Source organism: Rhinoderma darwinii, chromosome 5, assembly GCF_050947455.1.
Source record: "Rhinoderma darwinii isolate aRhiDar2 chromosome 5, aRhiDar2.hap1, whole genome shotgun sequence".
Classification (NCBI taxonomy): Eukaryota; Metazoa; Chordata; class Amphibia; order Anura; family Rhinodermatidae; genus Rhinoderma; species Rhinoderma darwinii.
Window position 1 is genome coordinate 201478869 of NC_134691.1, and position 19495 is coordinate 201498363.

At 38.5% G+C, this 19495-nt stretch overlaps 1 protein-coding gene across 9 annotated transcripts in view; it reads left to right on the forward strand.

Moving 5' to 3' along the window:
- LOC142651776 (poly(rC)-binding protein 3-like) overlaps positions 1–19495 on the forward strand; it is a 709653-nt gene that overhangs the window by 550546 nt on the left and 139612 nt on the right. For all 9 annotated transcript variants that reach the window (XM_075826860.1, XM_075826859.1, XM_075826852.1 and 6 more), the window contains one exon: positions 17148–17225. The gene's annotated coding sequence lies outside the window, so the exon portion shown is untranslated. The remainder of the gene's footprint in view (positions 1–17147; positions 17226–19495) is intronic.

Sequence of the window (19495 nt, forward strand, 5' to 3'; positions counted from 1 at the left end):
CCCGAAGGCTTTAAAGTCACATTCATCTGGAGATTCCAAGTAGGCATCGTCAAAACACTAGACTCTGCTATTCAGAAGAGCCTACACCTTACAGCACATTTCCATTCTGGCCTCAAACAGTTGGCATCAAGACTACTTAGTGAGAGTAAATTCCTCTCAAACCAAACCTTTAACACCTTAGTGACCACCAATACGCCTTTTCACAGCGGTCACTAAGGGGCCTTTGGCTAGGCCACCACCTTTTCACGGCAGACTAGTCTAAGTCCTGCACGGGTGTCCCAAGTAGACCGGAGCGGGTGCTCGGCTGTCGGATGACAGCCAGGCTCCTGCTCCAACGGTAGCGACCGTTTACTTAGTCGCAGCCATTTAACCCGTTAAATGTTGTGGTCAATAACGACTATGGCATTTAAATCGTTTACAGAGGGAGGAAACTCCATCTCTCACCGATCGGCGGCCCGCAAATGCCCTAATAAGGGCCCCCAGGCCTGCCCTGGCTTATGCCTATTAGGCCATGCCAGAGGCATGACCTAATAGATTGCCTGTCAATTTTACACTAACAGGCAGTAATGCTCTGGTATACTAAGTATACCAAAGCATTATAGAAGCGATCAAAAGATCGCACAGTGAAGTCCCCTAGTGGATCTAAAAAATAAGTACGTAATGTAAAATAAAAATTATTAATATAGATTATAGTAAAAAAAAAATAAAGAGTTCAATTAGAAATCCAAAATATTAATGGACATTCTTTTAAATTGAAAGAGAAAATTCTATAAAAACAAAAACTAAGAATACTAACAATATTTTTATATTTCTGTTATCCGGACCAAATCGGCTTTTCTAAACTCTCCCAATATGGTAACTGGGATTACAATCAATTCTGATCTGATCATATAGGTCATTTACATTGAGTAGAGAATAATTTTGTGTGGAAGGATTTAATAGTAACCCAGATCTAAATCGGAGGTGTTTCACATTTACAATGTGCATTACAGACACTTTCCTTCACTGATCCTCATCATAGAGAAACTGAATACAGCAGCAATAAATCAAGCCTGCCAAGAGACACATGACTCAGTCGTGGAGCGTGTGAGGCATTTACATAATATCAAACACTGCTGCCGAAAAAATGGGTCATTCACAATAAAGAGGAATTCAAGAGCCCAGTGTTGAACTTTATACAATCCCACCATGGCCCCGGGTGACGATACCAATGATTGGAAGACCACAACTATACAACTTTGTATGTAGTTAGTAGTTCAGTTGTGGTCGGCAGGATTTTCTGAAATAAGAGTAGCGTTCAAAGGAACTATATAAAATGATAACTAAAAAATGATAACTTGATTTCTAGCTGTAATTACTCTCTTATATCAATTATAATGTATGCTTATATTAACCACCTACACTACCTAGGTTTATGTGTAGGTAAAGGGATATGACATAAGGAGGAGTGGAGCCTGACACATTTGCTGGTGGGGAAATATGTTACATGAAAATAACAGCCATTGGCTCCTACAATGTAGAAACAATACTGTAACAGCGAATACAGGAGGCATAAAGTCTTACTATGAGCAGACTTGAGTTTTCTCTTTCTCTCTAAAGCCTTTAGTACATATGTTAAGCTTAGGTCTGATAAAATGGTGCTATTCTATATAGTACTAATGAAGCAGAAGCGATAATAAGATATATGAATTCCGGATGCAAAAATTTTGATAGAATTTTACACAGGAACTGTTTGACTAGTTTTATATTCTGTGTCTTTCTCCAAAATAAAGTGACTTAACCCCTTAGTGACCAGCCCATTTTAGGCCTTAATGACCAAGCTATTTTATTCGTTTTTCTATAGTCGCATTCAAAGAGCTATAACGTTCTTATTTTTTCGTCTACATAGCTGTATGAGGACTTGTTTTTTGCGGGATTAGTTGTGCTTTTTAATCGCACCATTTTTGGGTACATATAATTTTTATATTAACTTTTATTAACCTTTTTGGGGGGGATTATAAAAAAAAACTGAAATTCCGCCATTGTTCTATGCGTTTTTAAATTGACGCCGTTCACTATGCGACGTAAATAACATGTTACCTTTATTCTATGGGTCGGTACGATTACGGCGATACCACATATGTAGAGGTTTTTTTTTATGTTTTACGACTTTTGCACAATAAAAACACTTTTGAACTAAAATTATTTGCTTTTGCATCGTCGCTTTCCAAGAGCCGTAATTTTTTTATTTTTCCATCAATGTAGTGATTTTTTGGGCTTGTTTTCTGCGGGACAAGACGTAGTTTTGAATGGTACTGTTTTTGGGTGCATGGGACTTATTGATTCTTTTCTATTATGACTTTTTTGGGGGGCAATGGAAAAAAATTGCAATTTCGCCATGGTTTTTTGCGTTTTTTTTTTACGGTGTTCACTTTGCGGTTTAAATTACATATTAACTTTATTAATGGAGTCATTACGGTCGCGGCGATACCACATATGTGTACTTTTTTTATTTTTTTACACTTTTACTAAATAAAACCACTTTTTATGGAAAAAAATGGTTTTATTTATTTTTTTACTGTACTTTTTATTAATAATATTTATTTCACTTTGATAACTGATTTTATTAGTTCCACTAGGGGACTTTACTGTGCGATGTTCCGATCGCTGCTATAATGCTCTGGTATACTTCGTATACCAGAGCATTATTGCCTGTCAGTGTAAATCTGACAGGCAATCTGTTAGGACGTGCCTCCGGCGCGTCCTAACAGGAATATGTCCAGGGCAGACCTGGGGGCTTTTATCAAGCCCCCGGCTGCCATGACACCCCATCGGAGACCCGCGATTTCATTCACGGGCTGCCGATGGGTGACAGAGGGAGCGCACTCCCTCTGTAAACAAAGTTAAATGCCGCGGTCGCTATTGATGACGGCATTTAACGGGTTAAACGGCCGCGATCGAAGTAAACTTCGATCGCGGGCGTTGGAGCAGGAGCTCAGCTGTCATCAGACAGCAGAGCCCCGGCTCCTGCCTGCACGGGAGACCCGTGCAGGACTTAGACTAGGCTGACGTGAAAAGGCGTCAGCCTAGCCTAAAGCCCATTAGTGACCGACGTAAAAAGGCGTATTAGTGGTCACTAAGGGGTTAAACAATGTAAATCGTTTCTGCTGTTTTCAGACGGGTCAGAAATTAGGAAATTAAAATATGGCGTTTCTCAGTAGTAGGACAGTGAATATATTTTAATGACATGACAATGTTGTCTGACAAACATCTAAAACGTAATTTTTGCAGTTGGTGACTGGCAAAAAATTAGAACATTAGATAGGAGTCAGGAGTTAAATTCAAAATCCATAATAAAATTCTATAAAAATTGGGGCTGATTCATGAGGCATTTGATCCGTGCAAGAAAGGCCTAGATGATTTATTGAAATAAAATCCAAGCTTATGCAAATGTATAGAATTATTTTATGAATGACTATTCTGTCTGATGATCACTAAGGCCTCATGCACATGACCGTAGTGGTGTGCACGGCCCGTGAGTGTCATCCGCGGGCTGACTACAAATCACGGGCCGTGCACATGGCCATGTACAGTCAGTTCAATAAGCCCGGACTGCAAAATGTGGCCCATGTAGGACATGTCCCATCTTTTTGCGGTCCAGGCTCCCAAGCAATGATCGTGTGATTTGCAGGTGAATTGCGTCCGCAAAAACACGTTCATGTGCATTAGGCCTTAGGGTCAGGGAGTATTTTTTTTTTTTAGGTCAAATTGTCTCATGCCTTATGGAGGTTTTTCCTTCCTTTTGGTCAATAAAGGAAACAAAGTTCTAAGACTTACTCCTCTCCTTTATTTCATCCATGTTGCTTTCCTCTTCCCTGGTTGAACATGATGGACATGTGGCTTGTTTTAAAGGGGTTATGTGGGGACCGAAAAGTATTAGCAGTGTACTCCCTGCAATTTGTGAGTACACTTGCTAATATACATTTGCGCTGATTATGAGATTTTAATCGATTTTTATAGTACTGACGGGGTACCGGAAGTCTAGTTGCACATGATTCTATGTAATCGCTGAACTACTGCTTGTACAGCGGGGCCGGTCACAAGATGAAACGTGCTTAGTTTATAATACAAGATCCACAGGATACGGAATGATGTACAATGGATTGACACGCTGACTATCTAGAGGGCAATGTTTAAATTGGGAGAGCAAGCACTGGCTAAAGCTTCTCAGTTATTCAAGTGATAGAATAGCTGAAAAGGTCACATATCTTCTGCTCGCTGTAGTTAGCTGTATCTCATTTGCAAATCATACTGGCAGAATGTAATTATACATAAATACCTTTCATTAAGTACAACAAAGCAGTATGGCATAACAGAAATGTAGGAACAGGATTACATCTTATTTCAACTATCCATGTCTAACAATGGCCGAGATATTTATATATACAGTAATAGCTTTGCAACGGTAAAGAGCACTGCGCTATTAGCAATTCTGCATAGCTATGGCACTTGAAATCCTTGGAGATAGCATGTGTACAGCAAAATTTGTTATTAATTCCTATTTTTGATAGGCTTTGCCTGTGCTTGAACCGGTGATTTGTGCATTTCCGATGTGTTTCCAACAAGTGAGGATTCAGCAGTGAGCAACTCAAATTTTTCCTATCTGCATTAATAACAGTCATTGTGCCTGTAGCTGTGCCCCTCCAGCCCTGCCATCTCATTTTGTAAAATAATTGGAATTTAGGAAGTATAAACATTTCCCTGAGTCCACTGTGCCACCAATGTATTATTTGTTCCTGTCTAACTTTTACTATAACTACTCGAAAGGAAACAATTTCTTTATCTCTAAAGAAAACAAATCCATTTTACTTTTTTTTCTATAGCGCTAAAACTTGCAAGTGACTGTGCCCATACACCATGCTGTTTTACCCTGTTATCTGAGCACTTCTGATATCAAACCCATACTGAGGTTGTTAATGCTTTAGTCTATGTGGCTGATTACAAAAGGTGTAGAGGAAAAGCAGTAATTATCACAGCATGAAAACAATGCACAGTCTTACTTATTTCTTCTGTGTAGGTGGGTATTGTCTGTTTGATGTTTAGGGGGTGTTTTTGGAAGTTTTCTATTTCAGTGATGGCAACATTTTCCCGTCACATTGAATCATACAGTAAAGATTTTATTAGTGTTTCAATTCTGCTTGGCTAAACAAGATAATATATAAAACTATATGACATTGTGGCCGTATTTGCAAATGTAATATCTATGTTTACAGCACACAGCAAAAAGCTTAGAGGACCTGTCACTAGGTCATATATGTTGAACTGGTTTACTGACCTGAATAGCTATGTCTCCCTGATTCTAGCGCTATTTTTCTTTTTTTTCTGGACCCACTCATTCCAGAGATAAGGCGCACTGGTATGTTGGCTCCCTATATGCTATTTTGCTGTAGTTCGCCAACAGGGCGTAAACTACCTCAAGCTGTATTGAGCTGATTGGTCAGCATCAGAGGCATCGACACTATCTCCACCCTGTTGGCTAACTACAGCATATAGGGAGCCAACACAATAGTGGGCCATATCTCTGGAACTTAGGGGTCCAAAAAAGAAAACAGAACTGTACTGGAATCAGGGAGACAGCACTTTTCACAGTTGTCTTATTGAAACAAGTACTTAAATCCTGACAGAATCCGTTCACATTCCATGGCAATGCATGTATAAAATACTCCTCTCATACTCTCAGGAAAATATCCACATGGAATAATAAACATGCTGGGAATATCAAAACCTGTAGTATGTTTATTATTGCTGCAGATTCGATGCTGAAAATAATTGCACTAAATTACAATGAGGCTAAACCATGTGCAAATCCAGTGGTCAATCCGTGGCAGAAATCCGAATTTCAGCTGCAGATTTCTGCCACGGATTGTCTGAAAAATGATGTAAACATACCCTAAGACACAGGCTAGATGGAGATTTCAGCACTATGATCCCAGGTACTGGCTGGTTGCTTGATGTGTTGTGGTTGCACAACTTTAAACATTCAGTTGTATTTTGTCCTACACTACAGTGTCGTAGGCACAGTGACGCGTTACTGTGTGCATTTCTATGGATTGATTTTCTGAAGTCATCATTTAACCCCTGTTTATGCTGAGTTTATTGCCTGTTAATGTTGCTAACTGTAGGTGTATCTTGGTACAGGAAACTACAAATAATATAAGCCACTATATTTTTATTTTGAAAGGGGAAACATAAAGCAGAAGCACATTATGTTGAATGGTTTGAGCTAAGCAGATGCTAGAATGTCCATTAGTGATACTTTATCTGATTAGGATTACTAATGGAATGGTTAAGCCAGACGTTCCCCAAAAGCAGATCTGCTCCAGACCATTAATTCTTGTCAATACAGACATCCCAGTAACAAAGGTACAGGCGGAACTGGAATTAACCCACTCAGCAGTCTTTGAAGGAGAGATTGGTACTGCAATTAGTCAAACAGTATTTCACTCATGTGTAACACCCTCCTCTTCTGATGGGGAATACACACATTAGAATGACTTCTTATAACACAATATGGCAGGACCCAGTCATGGTTATGTGTTATCTTCTGGAGAGTGTATTACATGAGATGCATCTGTGAGCAAACCCGCCAGGGAAAGCATCAGGAAATAAAATATATGGGAACTTAAATAATTGGACACCAAATTCATTTTAACTTCATTTTAATTTATACATACAAATCTGTATTTTCAGCTCCGCTACAGAACATTGGTTGGAATTGTTTTAATGCTATTTGAATCATGTCGATTTTTAAAGCATTTTTTACAATTCCAGATATCAGTCTGGCACCTGATAGTGTGGAAATCTCGCTTGTCTGGTTACAGGTTTTAATTAAGAATCCTTCACATTTAATATTTAAAAAAAGCTGAGTAATTATTTTAGATCTTTCATCCCCCAAAATTATTATTAACTGTGGTCCAGGAGCATAAGACATCAGAAGACAGAGCATTTTACTGGTACGTATTGTGTTTCTTTAGCCCAGGCATCAAAAGCAGAACTGGGGGATCCTGTTCCTCTTCACTTTTAAACTTTATCTGTTAGTTTAGAACCTCTGTAAATATAATTTTAGGGTCACAAATCTAATCCAATGATGAATTTTTGTGCTGGTTACACTTAATAATTGACATAAAACAGATGCTTTTAAATTGAGGTATAAAGAAGACAGCCATAAAGGGTTAACCTAGTGGGTGCTAATAGCACTCACTGTACAGGTCTTAAGCTGATATTACCCGATGAGCGACGTGTAAACCAGCGCGATCAACGAAACAGCTCGTTGATTGGCACTCATTTGATGCTTTCACAAGGAGCTATGATCAGCAATGTATGCGGACGAGTACTTGTTACTACGATCGCTCATTCCCACACAGTTCTATCATGTCAGCAGCAGCACGCCTCCCTATTTACACAAGGAGATGTGCTGCCGACAATAATAATATTTTGGCCATTTAAAACGATGCATAAGCCAATGAACATCGGCTGATTGTTACCCTGATTACAGAGGCCAAGTATCGGGAACGAGCGTTCTGTGAACGCTTGTTTGCCAGATAATTGGCCAGTGTAAAAGGGCCTTGAGAAACCAGAACATTGTGGTCTTTGCATTATAAGGGCCTTTACTCACACTTATATAATGCTGTACGTGCCAGAGTTACTTTAGCAAGTCAGGGGACACTTTAGTGAATTTATCTGACAGTAATCATGTGGAAATTCACAAACTGAGAAGGGGGGTGTCGTGGACGTCAATGGCTTAAAATATATTAGACTGAAATTTAGATGAGTGTTCCAACAGACACTCACGCCAGGTACTTTATCCAGCATCCTAATCAGGAGATTTCATACCGATATATATTGAGAGAGGAGAAGAAAATACACAGACGCTGCTGACATGCTCAAAATACTCCTCTGGGGGTTTATTGCCAAACTCAATTACAATAATATCTTTCAGAAGGGGTGTAGGCTTGAGGTTAATAAATCAGAGGCAATGTGACAATATTTCAAATTCAGCCAATTACAGACATACGATACATTCCAGATACCTCATTATAATTCTTCACACATCAGGTTTGCAGGTGCCTTATCTCTCTTGGCAAGAATATTCCTGTAAAATGAGGGAGACATTCCCACATGCATATTTGCCCTCCTCCCATCTCACTCCCTGTTCCTTCTCTCCAAGCCTCATATGGGAACAAAGGTCAAAGATAACTAACTTTAATAACATACGAAATCAACATTAATATACTTGTCTTAAAGGAACAATGACTTTCTTATTCACTACAAAAGAACCAAGATGGGAACTCCAGACAAGATGGCCGCTGCACAAAATTAAATCATTTAAACATTATTTTAATCACTTTCACACCATGCAAAGAACACTAAAAGATAAGACATTTCTTTGAGACTCCTCTAGAATTATATAGAGGAAAGGTCATTACAAAATGGAGAATACATATCTTGGCAATTCGGCATCCTGCTTGATAATTCATAATGTAATTTAATACAGAGAATATAAACCATCCTTCACAGGGGGTACATTCTAAAATCTCTGCCTTAGGCACCAATACAGCTTGTCCTGCCCCTGACCTTTATTACTGGGCACTGATAGAGCCCAATGTCTTTGGCTGGATCCACAAATGATCTAGTATTTTCTGGTAATGGTAGACCAAAAATGGCCACGTTTGATTTAATTATTTATTTTTTCTTACAGCAATGGATATTGACAGAGAAAAAATTCAGTTATTTCCAGTAATTCAATTTTGTTTATAAGTGGATGTAATGCAAACGCCTTTATGCTCTGAATTCTAGGTGTTGTAAACAGAGTGCTCTTGGCACACACTAGGTACCCTATATTGTTTAAGTAACCCTGGCATTGACTTAAGCTTGGTCACAGTGTTCAGTTGGTTCAATTTAAAGGCAGAGCAATTTTGTTAATCCATAAATTGTACCGTCCTAACTAAATGCACTCTAGGCAGCCGCCTACTCTGCCTACCATTCGTTCCAGTCTTAATCAAGGTCTCAGTGCATCTTAAGGGTTCTTTTACACAGGCAGAATTTTTGTTGGTAACAAGCGCTGATCGACAATGATAGCATGTCGATCAGCGCTCGTTTATCTCCAAAGATGCAATCAGCCAACAAATAAGCGTTTGCTCATTTATTGGCTGATCCCTGTCATACAGTATTTATACGGGGCAATGATCAGGAACGAGGGTTTGTACAAGAGGTCGTTCACCTTATCATCAACTTGTATAAAAGGGCCTTGACTCACTCTGGAGCAGCCATTAAGATCCAGTAAGACTTTTACAGATAACTTATGTGTGAAAATAGGAAAATAAATAAATAAATATATATATATATATATATATATATATATATATATACACTTTAGAATGAAAACATAGTGAGAGCAGGTTCATTCTGCACTAAACCCTGATGGTTTTAGAAAATAAGACACTCTTTGTGTGTTTGTAGTACATTGAGAACTGTGCTAAAAATGGGAAGAAAGCTTAAGCATGGCATGTTTTAAATTTTTATATAAGCAAGCTCAGCTAAACAGAGATTACTTACAGGAAGCCCTTGTTCTTATGGTATAATCTACTCGTGCATCATACTGCCAGCTCTAGATTCTTTCTCAATATGTAAGTATTAAATTGAGAAGGGTATCCACAATGCAGCTTTGATATGATTTCAGCAATGCTTCTGCCATCTCTTCTTATATGATACTGTCACCAAAATAAATGCACCAAAACATAGTGATCTGGCCAATGGCTAGAAACTTGGATGTTGAATCACAAATAGGGTATGCCAAAGTTATTTAAGATGCGATATATCCATTAAATTCAAGAGGAAAACAATATACATAACAGTTATAACGGAGACGGCAATATATATACATAAATATATAAAAAAATTAAAAAATTTAAAAATATACATACATATATATATATATATATATATATATATATATATATATATATATATATATATATATTAACCGTAATCGTGAAGGAAGTAACAGCACCAGCTCTTCAGGGTGGATGAAGGATTGTTGGTTTATTTGCCCAAAAGTTTCACATCTGAGCCTTTCTCAAGCAGTTACAAAGTGAAAAGTATGAATAGGAAGTACATACAGTAATAAATAAATTCATTAATACATTTATTAAGTCATATTTCATCAAATGTACATTATCTCAAGTGTGTGCATATATCATAGTTGTATACTTTCAATACATAATTGTACAACTATCCTGTGTCAGGTGGAATATTGTAGGGTGGCCCAGGAATAAAAATATTTACTACAAAAAGTGTTAAATACATAAATTAAAGAGGCTCTGTCACTAGTTTAGTAATGCCCTATCTCCTAGCTAATCTAATAGGCACTGTCACACTGATAATGCTCGTGAAAATTGTGTCCCAAAACTTTCATTATTTTAAGAGTTATGAGCTTTCTTTCTAAATACGTAAATGAGCCTTTATTAGACAAGTGGGAGGAGACCGTAGCGATTCTCCTGAGGTCGAGCTACCTCACAGCCTCTGACGCTGTCCTATCAGCATGAAGCTACTTTAGAGCCACATTAGCATATTTAGAAAAATGCTCATAACTTAGCAAATAATAAACGTTTTTTTAAAACAAATTACACTGTAGTTATCAGCATCAGAACGCCTATTAGATTAGTTAGGAGATAGGGAATTAATAAACTGGTGACAGATCCTCTTTAAGAGGGTGCAGAGGCCAATCTTATATTATAATTAATAGAGTATGAACTCACATCGTTGTAGAGGAGCGTGTTCATAGCGGCGTCCTAAGATGTCTGCTGCACATGTCAAAGATGTCGCAGTGACAGGAGGCATCCTGCATGGGGGACACGTGTGTTGGGTCTTAAATCTCCCCATTCGTCTTCTATGTCACAGTGGCACTAAGTCTCTAGTATTACTATTTGAACAGAAAAGTGGCTAAACAGGCTTCCTCCCTTTGTTCTATGCCAACTCTGGTGGGGGCGTCTATTTTTATTTGCCTCATGCATTATAGATGGATAATATTTATCTTTCTAACTGGACAGCTATATGCTCAATTATGTAGCTGTCAACCCCGTTTCTAGTGCTTGCGCTTTAGGAATTTGATGAGTTCTATGTCTTGCCATGCGCAGTAGAGTGTTGGTCTGGCACATGCGAGGCCCGACCTTCACAGTGTATGCGTTCCAGTGATGTATTTCCTGTCACTGCGCCATCTTTGACATGTGCAGTAGATCTTAAAATACCGATATGAACGCGCTTCTCCACAGCGATGTCAAGTTCTTCCACACCAAACTCACCCAACCATGCCTTTATGGACCTTGCTTTGTGTACTGGGGCACAGTCATGCTGAACAGAAAAGGGCCTTCCCCAAACTGTTCCCACACAAAGTTGGAAGCATACGATTGTCGAAAATGTCTTGGTATGCTGAAGCATTAGGATTTCCCTTCACTGGATCTAGGGGGCCTAGATCAACCCCTGGAAAACAGCCCCATTATCCCCCCCTCCACCAAACTTTACAGTTGGCACAATGCAGTCAGGCAGGTAGTGCTGTCCCAGATTTGTTCATCAGACTGTCAGATAAAAAAGCGTGATTTGTCACTCCACAGAGCAAGTTTTCACTGCTTTATAGTCCAATGGCGGCATGCATTATACTACTCCATGCGATACTTGGCATTGTGCTTGGTGATGCAGCTGCTCAGCCATGGAAACCCATGCTATGCAGCTCAATGGGGCACAGATTTTGTGTGGATTTTAATCCCTTCCCGACATTTGTCATAAGTATACGTCATGAAAAGCCAGTGCTTCCCGCAAATTGTAATATACTTACGACAAATGGATGGCACCGGCTCCAAAGCTGAGTTGGCGCCATCCTCCCTGGATGTCAGCTGTATCTTACAGCTGACATCCTGCTGTAATGGCGGGGACTGAAGTTAGCTCCGATCCCCACCATTAACCCCTTAAATGCAGTTGTCAAACGCGATCGCTGCATTTATGGTGTGTGCCTCTCATCGCCACCCCGGCAATAAAATTGCCAGGGTGCTGGTGGCTGCAATGGCAACCGGAGGCCTAATACTGGCCTCCCGATCTGCCTAGTACGGTAGCCTTTCAGGCCCGCCCGGATGTGGGACCTAAAAGGCTTTCGTAGCCAACGGCAAGATGGCGCCAGCTAAGGAGCTGAGCCGGTATCATCAGCGGTGGATGACATCCACCTGTAACGGCAGGAACCCCTTAGATGCAGCGATCAAAAGCGATCGCTGTATCTTAGTGGTTGGCAGCAGATCGGCAGCCCTGCCATGCGATCGCAGGGCTGCCGACTGCTGCTATGGCAATAGGAGGCCTAAAAATGGCATCCTGCTCTGCCATTATGGAAGGCGATTAGGCCCCGCCTTGAGGCAAGGCCTAATCGGCTTGCTGTCAGTGAATGACTGACAGATCTAATACATTGCACTACATAGGTAGTTCAATGTGTTAGAAAAATAATCTCACAGTTGGACCTTCAAGTCCCCTAGTGGGACTAAAAAAAAAGTATAAAAAAAGTGAAAAAAAAGTTGTACAAAATATAATAAAAGTTTCAAGTAATAAAATAAAACACAATCGCCTTTTTTCCCTTATCAAGTCCTTTATCATTGAAAAAAATAAATAAACCATACATATTTGGTATCGCCGCGACCTTAACGGTCTGAACTATAAAAATATTATGTTATTTATGCCACGCGGTGAACAGCGTAAAAAATAAATAAAAATACAATGCCAGAATTTCAGTTTTTGGGTCACAAAAATGGCATACAAAAATTGAAATAAAAAGTGATCAAAAAGTCGCGTGTATCCAAAAATGTTACCTATAAAAACTATAACTCGTCTCGCAAAAAACAAGCCCTCATACAGCTCAGTCTCCAAAAAAATAAAAAAATATGGTTCTCACAACACGGAGACAGAAAAAAAATACATTCTTTTTACAAAAGTAATTTTATTGTGCAAAAAGTTGTCAAACATAAAAAAAGTGTTATATATTTGGTATCGCCGGAATCGTAGTGACCCGCAGAAGAAAGTTAACATGTCATTTATAACGCATGGTGAACGCTATGTTAAAAGAAACTAAAAACCTATGCCTGAATTGTTGTTTTTTGGTCACCTTGCCTCCCAAAAAATAGGAAAAAAGTGATCAAAAAGTCGCATGTACCCCAAAATGGTACCAATAATAACTGCAGCTCGTCCCGCAAAAAACAGCCCTCATACCACTACGTCTATGAAAAAATAAAATTAGTTAAGGCTCCAATATTTTAGGAAAAAAAAATGTGTTTGTGCAGGCCCGAGGGGAACATTTCTTCTGTTTCAAGCTATGATTTATCAAGGCCCTAAAATTAGGGAACAAGGAAGGGTAGGACTCAAACATATGTGCTGGAAGTGAGGACACCCGTATTATACCAGAACAACACTTCCCAGCAAAATTCCCCAACTGTGCAGAAAGGACTGCTTCTCAGCGTAACACACATCTATGGATTATTTTATTGGTTTTTTTACCCCATTATTATACCACCTGACTATGCCCCTGATGTACTCTGCCCAGCTTACATGTACCCCCACATTATAAACTAAAATGCCAGTAATACCCCAAACAAAACTACAATGAAGCTAAATCCAAGCTCCAAAAGCCAAATGGCGCTGCCTCACTACTGAGCCCTACATTGTGCCCAAACAGCTGTTTACGTCCACATATTTAGCATCGCCATACCCGGGAGAACCTGTTTAACCATTTTTTTTGGGGGGTGTCTCCAGTGGCACAAGCTGGGCACAACATATTTGCCACTGAAATTGCATATCTAGGGAAAAATGGCAATTTTTACTTTGCACCATCTGTAGTACATTCATTTATGGAAGTACCTGCGGGGTGAAAATGCTCACTACACCCCTTAATAAATGCATTGAGGGGTGTCGTTTCCAAAATGGGGTCACTTTTATTATTTCACATCTGAGCCTCTGCAATTCTGAACCTATACTTTGTAAGTCGCCAAATTAGGCCTCAATTTTGCATGGCACTCTTTCACTCCTGAGCCCTGTCGAATGCCCAGGCAAAAGATTAGGGCCACATGTAGGATTTTTCAAAAACCGGGAAACACAGCATAATAATTAGAGAGCTGTCTTGTTATGGTGGCACAAGCTGGGCACCACATATTGGCATATCTATGGAAAAATTCACATTTTCACTCTGCAACATCGAGTGCACACTAATTTCTGGGAAAACACCTGTGGGGTTAACATGCTCACTACACCCCTAGGTTAATACCTTGAGTGGTTTAGTTTCCAAAAAGGGGTCACTTATGGGGTGTTTCCACTGTTTTGGTCCCACAGGGGCTTTGCAAATTCGACATAGCGTCCAGAAATGAATTCTGCAAAATCTGCACTCCAGAACCCAAATGGCGCGCCTTCCTTTCTGAGCCCTACTGTGTGCCCAAACAGAAAATGATGACCACATGTGCGGTAGTACCGTACTCAGGAGAAATTGCTTTACAAATTTTGGGGTGCCTTTTCTCTTTTATTTGTTGAGAAAATGAAAAATTTTGAGCTAAAGCTATTTTTTATTGAAGAAAAAATATTTTTTTCATTTTCACTGACCTGTGGGGTCAAAATGGTCACTACACCCCTAGATTAATTGTTCAAGGGATGTAGTTTCGTAAAGTAAATGGAGTCACTTTTGGGTATTTTCCACTGTTTTGGTCCCACGGGGGCTTTGCAAAAGCGACATGGTGCCAAGAAACCAATCCAGCAAAATCTGTACACCAAAAGGCAAATGCTGCTCCTTCTCTTCTGAGCCCTGCCGTGTGCCCAAACAGCAGTTCCTGCCCACATATGTGGTATTTCTATACTCCAGGGAAGTTGCTTTACAAATGTTAGGGGGCTTTTTTTTCTTTATTCCTTGTGGACAGTGTTGTTTTTTTTTTTTAGCTAAAACTACATCTTATTGGAAAAAATTTTCATTTTTAATTCTCACGTCAAAATTCTAATAAAATCTATGAAACACCTATGGGGTCAAAATGCTCACTATACCCTATACCTTGTGGGTGTAGTTTCCAAAATGGGGTCCTTTTGGGGGTGTTTCCTTTGTTTTGGCATCACAAGACCTCTTCAAGCCTGACATGGTGCCTAAAATATATTCTAATAAAAAGAAGGCACCAAAATCCTCTAGGTGCTACTTTACTTCCGAGGCCTGTGCTTCAGTCCAGTAGCACACTAGAGCCACATGTGGGATATTTCTAAAAACTGCAGAATTTGGGCAATACATGTTGAGTTGTATTTCTCTTGTAAAACCTTCTGTGTTACAGAAAAAAAATGATTAAATATGAATTTCTGCAAAAAAAAATTATATTTATAAATTTCACCTCTACTTTGCTTTAATTCTTGTGAAACTTCTAAAGGCTTAAAAAACATTCTAAATGGTCTTTAAATACTTTGAGGGTGCAGTTTTTAAAATGGGGTGACTTATGGGGGTTTGTATTGCTTGGGCCCCTCAAATCCACTTCACAACTGAACTGGTCCCTGAAAAAACAGCCTTTTGAAATTTTCTTGAAATTGTGAGAAATCTCTGCTAAACTTAAGACATATGGGAAATGTTAATTAGAAAGTATTTTGCGTGGTATTACTATCTTTTTTACAGGCAGATACATTAATATTTAAAAAAACGCTCATTTTTTAAATTTTTCGCTAAATTTTGGTGTTTTTCAGTCACAATTAAATACTGAATGCATGGACCAAATTTTACCACTAACTTAAGTACAATGTGTTACAAGAAAACATTCTCAGAATCGCTTGGATAGTTAAAAGCATTACAAAGTTATTACCACATAAAGTAACACATGTCAGGAAGAAAAATGAGGCTCTGTCAAAAGTGGCTGCAGCGGGAAGGGGTTAATGACAGAGGAGGTTTGGAATTCTGCAATTGAGTCAGCAGAGCGTTGGCAACTTTTATGCACTATGCACCTTGGCACTCGGTGACCCCGCTCTGTAACTATACGTGGTCTGTCACTTCGTGGCTGAGTTGCTGTGGTTCCTAAATGCTTCCACTTTACAATAAGACCGCTCACAGTTGATCGTCAAACATCTAGGAGGGAAAAAGATTCACAAACTGATTTGTTACAGTGGTGGTACCACGCTCTATTTCAGTGATTTCTTTAGAACAACCCAGTTTTTTCACAAGTGTCTGTAAAAGCAAACTGCATAGCTATGTAGGTGTTTGATGTTGTAAACCTGTGGCGATGGGACTGAATGAAAAATATGAAATCAATGATTAAGATGTGTGTCCGTATACTTTTGTCCATATTGTGTATATATTATATATAGATTTTATTTATGTTTTGGACAGGGGTCTTGAGTTTATTTGCACGTTGAACATAACAGCCAAGGGAAGTAGGCATTTGACAGTTGCTATTGAAATCTGTCAAATGGTTAAAACCCCCTGGGCTCCTACCTATATCCCTCTTCCCCTATATCATAATGTGTAGTGAATTTATTTATCACTTTAAGAAGGGTGTTTATGCAGCATAAAGACCATGTTTTCCCTCTTCCATGCAAAGGGACTTACAGATTTGATGTTGGAGCTTCTAGCCTATTAAATGGATTTTGTTCAAGCCCCATAACTATAACTGCAGTGTCCCATGCAGTGACAAGTACAGGACATATTTGAAGATCCATTCCCCCTCTCCTGCCCTTGTTGCACCCCCATTTGTACAATCTTCTGATAAATGTATAAAATGTAAATAAAATAAAACACTAAAAATCGTGTTGAATGACAAGTGATCACAGCACTTACCAACCAATCACGCTCCACAGCCTTTTGTCAGTACGGTTTGGAAATGAAGAGGGGCATCTTTAGTGGGTGACACATACATAACCCCTGTGTTCTTGGCTTGCTCTTGAATCTCTATAGAATCACGACTGCCATGAAAAGGGGAACATTTAAATATGGCCATATGTATTATCTACAAGTATAGATTATTATCTATGTATAATGCATGGTATCACATTGGTGGAAAAAGTTAAAAAGTTTTTTTTACATAATCTGAGCATAAGAGTTTTTCCCACAATTCAACTAAAATCTCTTCATTTTACAGAGGAAAGTACTTTGGATTTTGGCGTTTTCTTGTCCTCTTCCTGTTGAAATATAAGAACAAGATTCTAGAAGCAGACTGGTATGTCGATTTCTCCAATAATGCATGTAAATGAGTGAGAACATATTAGATTATGATCGGTGGTTGTGTTTTTTTTATACAGAAAATGAAATGTTGTATTTTGTACAAGTCGTGTCTTGCAATGATTTAATTTTCTTATAGAAATATACAATAATATTCCTATGGAAGAGATTTAGTGGTACTAATGCATTTTGCTGTAACTAGTTGTGTGCAGCATGATTTTCTCTTAATTGAATACAGACTTTTTCAATAGAGCTGAGAAATGTTTTGCTATCAGAGTTCATCTGCTGTTTGTAACCTAGTAGTGAAATGGTGGTCGAACAACCTGGAATAAATCGGACCTCATATGTTAAAATTATGGGGGTTTATGTTAGCACAAAATCTGATGTGGCAGAATTGTGGTTTCACAGAAAAATGGAGCAAGATAGAGGCCACAAATAGGAAATGAATATAGTACATTTAGATATGAGGATTCTGTCAAATATAAGAAAACGTTCATATATGCAAATAATGAATAAACGTTGGTGATGATCTTAAAAAGAGAATTAAAGGGATTGTACAGGATTAGAAAAACATGGCTGATATCTTCCAGAAACAGTGCCAGACCTGTCCATGGCTTGTGTAGTGAATTGGAGTGAATGGGGCTACATTGGAGTGAATGGGGCTGAGCTGCAATACCACACACAAGCAGTGGATAGGTGTGGCACTGTTTTTGAAAGAAATCAGCCATGTTTTTCTAATCCCGTACAATTCTTTTAGAGAGTAAACTGAATGTTAAAAAATGGAGAATAGTAAAAACCCATTGGGGGAGATGTATCAAAATTAGTGCAAAGGAAAAATGGAGTAGTTACTTATTGCAATGAATCAGATTCCCGTTCTCATTTTTAAGAGGCGCTAGATATGATGTAATAATAGATATCAGGCATTGTCCTAAAAAAGAGGACACTATAATATAATGTCAACATTTGTGACTAACACTGAAAAACGAATTCTAATTATAATAATTCTAATAAAAATTGAGTAAATAAATGAACTTGTTAACATGAATTATTTTTAAGACTCATTATTTTAGAATGGCTTCATTTGTATTTATTAAAATAATAAAAAGTGTATTGTTAAAAAATATTATGCCATGCATAGTTTTATAATAAAAATGTATATGTGTAATATTTTTATGAAGCTAAACAACAGTTCTGTATTATCTCTCAGCCTTTTTACTGTTGACAGCATAACTATAGAGCACACTGGTTGTCCCTTTATCCTGCAGTGCATAAGTAGATGTATTCTAGCTGGACTCATCCAAAAATGAAAAGCTGTCAGCAGGGGAACGGCCCAACAAATATTATACCCTTCACTGCGTAAAGATAAATCATATTTTTAAGTCATTTGTTGAAGCATTGTTGAAGCTTGGAACTGTTCTGTTATTTCACATAAAGTAATCCTGTCAGCAGAAAATTTATAATTAACTATAGGCACCACAAAATAGTCCATGTCAAATATATTTTTGTTTCACAATTGCGGCAGCAAGCCTGTATAATAATGTACTGAAGATCATGCTTGCTGTATGGAGATTGCATTATGTTCTAGCCCTTCCCCATCAACACTTGAAAGACTGACCATAGGATCCTACACCTGTTTGCTGTGTTCCGAGACTCAACATTAACTGTCTGGTGTTGTCTTTGAGCCCCAGAATGTGGCCCACAGTGGGAAAGAATTTCACAGAAATATTAGACAAAGAAAGGTTCTAACACAAGAATAAGCTGATCTCAGATTATTTAACTAACTTCCTTTGACAGGAATGGGCTGCCTATTTAACATATAGGCAGTAATCAAGAGCCGATGGCTAGAAGTGGTACCTAGCCCCTTGTACAAATACAGATCCCATAAAAGTTTACATGCAGAGTCTGCAAAAGAAAAATGTTACTCACTCCTAGTAAAATCTACTACATCTATTTATCAGTTGAAAATCCGGGCATATGTTCATAATGAATAAAATAAACGTACTAGAGCAAGTTAATAAACCAGGGTTGTTGATTCTTCCACTCAGGTCCCACAAATGCAAGTTTCCAAGATGCTCTATACACTATAGGTCTTTAATACCACAGGAATTAACAAAATGGCTGTATGTTGCCTGGAGTTTCACTTTAAATAAAATACCCTCAGGCCCTTGGGCTTATGTGAAATTTCTATAAACATGATTATATCACAATAACTAGTGGATATAGTTTTATCCTTATTTGTACTGTATTTTTTCTGTGCACATGGTATTC